Source organism: Herpailurus yagouaroundi, unplaced genomic scaffold (genome assembly GCF_014898765.1).
Source record: "Herpailurus yagouaroundi ecotype Mexico unplaced genomic scaffold, PumYag 199, whole genome shotgun sequence".
Lineage (NCBI taxonomy): Eukaryota > Metazoa > Chordata > Mammalia > Carnivora > Felidae > Herpailurus > Herpailurus yagouaroundi.
In genome coordinates, this window is record NW_024412430.1 from 12,775,447 (window position 1) to 12,781,199 (window position 5,753).

Below are 5,753 nucleotides of genomic sequence, written 5' to 3' on the forward strand. Positions count from 1 at the left end.
GAGGTGAGGGACTCGAACACCATGACTTACGTGGCCAAACACTCACTTGCTCTATGAGAAGTTGTTACTCTGCCCCCCTGCCTTGGGCACAGGCCTTCTCTGCCTCAGCACTACTGACATCCCGGGCTGGATGATCCTTTGTCGGGGAGAGTGGGACTGTCCTGTGCGCTGTCAGATGTTTAGTGGCGACCTTGGCCTCTACCCGCGAGATGCCAGTAGCACCCCTTCCAGCTGTGACAACCAAAACCGTCCTCAGATATTGCCAGATGTCTCCTGGGGGACAAAATGACCCCTAGTCGAGAACCATCACAAACAGGTTAATATGGTGACTAGTTTACTGCCACCTGTCTGATCTCCCACCTCCCAGGGAGTGTGTTAAATTTTTTTGTCTGCCCAACCAAATATTGTTTGGAAAGTAAGTTTAATTCGCTTGAAAAATCAAGATCGGGGGCGCCTGGGTGGCTCAGTCGGTTAGGCGGCCGACTTCAGCTCAGGTCGCGATCTCGCGGTCTGTGAGTTCGAGCCCCGCGTCGGGCTCTGTGCTGACAGCTCAGAGCCTGGAGCCTGTTTCAGATTCTGTGTCTCCCTCTCTCTCTGCCCCTCCCCCATTCATGCTCTGTCTCTCTCTGTCTCAAAAATAAATAAACGTTAAAAAAAAAAATTTAAAAAGAAAAATCAAGATCGGGCAGCTCTTCCTGCCCACGGGTCCTGTCCCCGTGCTTCAATAAAATCACCTTTTTGCACCAGAAAAGAAAAGAAAAATCAAGGTCATATAATTCTTTCTTAATTTAAAAGAAATTATTTTCAGGGGCACCTGGGTGACTCAGTCGGTGAAGCATCTGACTGCAGCTCAGGTCATGATCTCATGGTTCCAGAGTTCGAGCCCTGCGTCGGGCTCTATGCTGACAGCTCAGAGCCTAGAGCCTGTGTCTCCCTCTCTCCCTACCCGTCCCTTGCTCACGCTCTGTCTTTCTCTGTCTCGTAAAAATAAATAAACTTAAAAAAAATGTTTTTAATAAAAAAATAAAATAAATTATTTTGGGGGCACCTGGCTGGCTCAGTCAGTAGAGCATGCAACTCTTGATCTCAGGGTCTTGAATTCAAACCCAAGTTGGGCATAGAGCTTACTTTAAAAAAAAGTTATTTTTGAGATATCCGTATCTCCATTTTACTTGACTAATGCTGAAAAACTGCAAAGAAACTTTAAATTATTCCGGAGGCCATAAATTGGGCCACTCTCATGGAGCACCAAGTTTGATAGGTGGTAAATGTAGAAATAAAGAGTAGAATTACCCTTAGTTTGATGATTTCAGCTTCTCTCTGAACACAAGGGAATTTGGCCTCATTGTCTCTAGTTGGTGCTGTCACATTTGGTGTTTGGTTACCCTAAATTGCAAACTGTACAAACTGGGTCGTGAGAGAGAAGGGGGAAGAGGGACTCTGATACCGTTGATGTTTAGCAAGTAGGTCAGCTCAGAGATGATGCGAACCCAAGAAGCTGGGCACCTGCTCTTAGCAGCCCATTTGCTTACCTGGACACAACAGAACAGATTCTGGTGATTCTACCTCTTCATTTCTGCCTTGCATTTTATTTGTTTTTTCGCCCGCGAAGTCCGGCCCACCCCCCCCCCCGCCCGACTGTAAGCCTTCATCACACTGTGTTCCCAGCTCTTAGAACAGTGCCTGGTAAATAGTAAGTGACAATAGATAGGTGGATGGACGGGTGGATGGTTAGATAGGACTTAGATTGCTTTTATTTATCAATATTGTAAGCCGAATGTAGGAATACCTTTTTATTTGGTTGGCCTGCATTTCACACTTGGGGATTATATCATTCCACTTGGCCCCCTTAAATTTAAACTCTGTGCCTACCTTAGTCTAATCCACACACAGCGACAAGACAATCTTTACTGATGCCTTTTAACCTTTCGCATGGGGCTGGGTGTGCAAACTAAGGGTGACCATAAGTAGACAAGATACCCCGGTCCGGCGCCTGAGTCTGGTGGCCTCTTAGGTGCCCAGCCATCCCCCTCTTTTCTGACCACCCCTTTCCTCCAGCTGCACCAGCAGCCTCTGCCCTGGCTGTTTATCGTCTACCTCTTGTTGTTTAACACTCTGTCATCACTTACCTTATCTGAAAAACTCAGGCCTCGGTTAACTCCATTCTGTTTTGATTAATGATTCACATACTATCATATTGTTCTTGTTCATAATATGCTTTTGTAACTGATCTCAATTAGCGTTATGTTTAGGATGTTTGGCATTTATTTCCCAGCGAGACTATACCTCCTTTTATTTCTTACAATCCTTCCTCCTACTCTTTCCACTGAATAGGACCATTTTCTGCACCCAATTAAGCTTTTAATAAATGCTATATAATGAAGGCAGAGGTAGTGCCTGGATCAGTCTCCACCACTGGATTTCCAGACATTTAGAAAATTCTTGTAAACCCCAGGGACAGACCTCTGATTCCAGAATATTTAGTTGGAAACTGTTACTTTCAGGATTCCATTTGCAGACATAGACAGCGGTTTTTGGCTATATATAAGCAGACATAACCCTGTTAGTCCCCCCACGCCCCACCTAAAGAGTTTTCAGGCAGTTAAGAGTCTCTTTATAACCCACTTAGAGATTTTTTTTAAACTGTTGTTTTTATACTTTCCTAATTACTCTTGAATTAACGAAACTTTTATAATAAAAATGTTTTATTATAACATCTCCCCAGTTAATCATTTAACATTTTTCTTCTTTTCAAGATCTGGCCTTTATTTCTTTTTTTTAATGTTTATTTATTCTTGGGAGAGAGACAGAGTGTGAGCAGGGGAGGGACAGAGAGAGAGAGAAGGAGACACAGAATCTGAAGCAGGCTCCAGGCTCTGAGCTCTCAGCACAGAGCCGAACACGGGGTTCAACTCAGGAACCATAAGATCATGACCTGAGCTGAAGTGGGATGCTTAACTGACTGAGCCACCCAGCTGCCCTGGTCTTAATTTTTTTGTGGGAGAGAGACTGCTGTATCCATTAGAATTCCATTTAGCTCCAAGTAACAGAGACCCAACACATCGAATAGCTAAACAGGAGAGAAGTTTATCTGTCTTTCACATAGAAGTATAGAGGTGGCTTTCCAGGGGTGGTATAATAGCTCTGATCCACAAAGGTCTTAGAGACCCAGGTTCTTTCTAGCACATTGTTCTTCCATCTGTACATGTGTGAACTCATGGTCCAATGAAGCTGCTAGTGTTCCAGTCATCACATCTGCATTCTAGGCAGCAGGATGGAGGAAGTAACAAGAAAGGGCAAAGAGCTATTCCTGTGTCCTGTAAGGGAGGTTCGGGGGGGGGGGGGGGCGCTGTTTCATAACATTTCTGCATATGGACATACTAACAGTAAAAGAAGCCAGGGAAGTACAATGTTCATGTATGCCTAGCTAAACCAGGAGTTCTTTTAGTGTCAAAGAATGGAATAACACATGCTGGGGAATATCTGGCTGTCTTTGCCATGGTTGCCCATTCATCCCCCTCCCAAATGAATTTTCTCGGAGTTGATTTCAATATATTTCTCCTGCTTTCCAAACAGTGACTTATAAATCTTTTTAAAAAGATGAATATGTAGGTGTTGTAAAAATTTATAAAATATGAAGAACAACATACAACCACTCATGATTCTACAGTGTAAAAATAACCACTGATGGGCGCCTGGGTGGCTCAGTCGGTTGAGCGTCCGGCTTCGGCTCAGGTCATGATCTTGCAGTTCGTGAGTTCAAGCCCCCCATCAGGCTCAGCACTGGTGGTGCGGAGCCTGCTTGGGTTTCTCTCTGCCTCTCTCTCTCTCTGCCCCTTCCCCATTTGTGCTCTCTCTCTAAATAAATAAATAAACTTAAAAAAAAAACAAAAAAAAACACCGAAAACAGCTTCATGGAAGAGCTGTCTTGAAGGCTATGTAGAACAAACAACTTCTGTCTACAGAGTATGAAGATGTTCTTAAAAATTCATTAAGTAATACTGTATATTCAGGGATTCCTTCAGTAAACATTTTTAAACATCCATGTTGTTCTCCACATCTTACTAATTGATGTATATGATTGGCAAGGGGGGAGCAGTGAAGGAAGTTTTTAAAATTAAATTTGTTGCTCTTGGGGCACTTGGGTGGCTCAGTCAGTTAAGCATCCAACTTCGACTCAGGTCATGACCTCGCAGTTCCTGAGTCCCGCGTCCGGCCCTGTGCTGACAGTTCGGAGCCTGGAGCCTGCTTCGGATTCTGTGTCTCCCTGTCTCTGACCCCTCCCTGGTCACATTCTGTCTCTCTCAAAAATAAAAATAAAAATAAAAATAAAAAACATTAAATTTTTTTTTTAATTTGTTGCTCAAGATACATGAAAGTCTAGCCCAGAGGGATAGGATATACACGTGTGGAAAAGTTGGGAAAACATTCAGGGTCCTATAAGTGCCATATCTGTGGTATCGTATGTGAAAGCAGGAGGCAAAAAATGACCCTGAGTATCTTTATTTAACTGTAGAAGAAATACACAGTGGACAGTAGGTTATACAAATGACACCTTGAGAAACACGGGTTGTTTTTTTACTTGCTGGAGGATAAAATTTGGATTAGAAGTCACTTAAGATAGTCTGATTTAAGCAGTATTAGGAAATGATCAAACCTTAACGTGGTTGAATTCTAACCTTTCCTGACTCCCAGATTTAGAAGTCCAGAGTTCATTTGGGGGATAATTCAGTGTGCATTTAAGAAACACCTAAAATGAGCCGGGCAGCTAAATTTCGCTGAAAAATGTGATGTGTTTGGTTCTGTTCCAAATCCTGACATTAAATCAGTGCATTTTGAAAAAGCATTTTTGAAAAGAACACAAAAATTAACTTTTTCTACTGCAGATGGGTAAAATAACCATGTTAAGAGATAACACAGAAAAATCTAGGAGTTAAACCAAAGTATTGATATTACCACTAGGTGGTGAGAGAAGAGTGACTTTTTTCATTCTTTAAATGGCCTGTACGGGATTTTTTAATTTTTTATTATTTTTTTTAATATAAGCATGGACTGCTTTTGTAGCTGGGAAAAGGTGGGGCTGGTGTTTGTTTTTGAAGAGCTTTTCATCAGTGGCAAAGGCGCGGTTGAGATTAATACTGTCAAAGGGTAACTGCTTGTCACTGGTTATGAGCCCAGTGCTGAGATTTCCCGCAGGGGACAGTGGCGCCCATTGTGCCTGGAACTTCCTCAGGTGACCCAGGCCCCAGGCTGCTTAGTTTCCACACCGGCGCACAAACTCTTCGGGGACTGGTACGGCGGACACAGAACCTCTGTGTGGAGAGGTTTAAATTGCCGGCTTTATTTTTATGCCTGGCAACGACTGGAACGGAGAACCCACATTTGCACAAGCTGCCGGTTTCCTGTTTTCATTAAGAAAGCAGGGAATGCCGAGCAGCTGAGTGTGTGCGGGGGGCGGTGTCACCGGAGCCGGAGGGAGACTTCATTGGCGAGCATCGGGCCTATGGTGTCTGCGCGTGGCCGGGCGAAGTGTGCACGAATGTTGAACCTCTTTTCCTTACGGGGTGAAGACCGATCGAGGGCGCCCGAGGCAGGGCCGGGCGCGCTGGGAGCCAGCTGGTGAGCGGGGCGGCCGGCGGGGGGCAGGCCGGCGGGGAGAGAGGAGAGCGGGCCTGTGGGTGTGCGGGGACAGGGGAGCCGGCCGGCGGGGAGCGGAGCTCAGCGGGCGCCCGGCGGGTGGGCGGCGGGCGGCG

General features: G+C 45.0%; 1 protein-coding gene across 6 annotated transcripts in view; it reads left to right on the forward strand.

The window, feature by feature from the left end:
• Positions 1–5,753, forward strand: part of KANK1 (KN motif and ankyrin repeat domains 1) — a 210,569-nt gene that overhangs the window by 168,738 nt on the left and 36,078 nt on the right. The window lies entirely within an intron of this gene.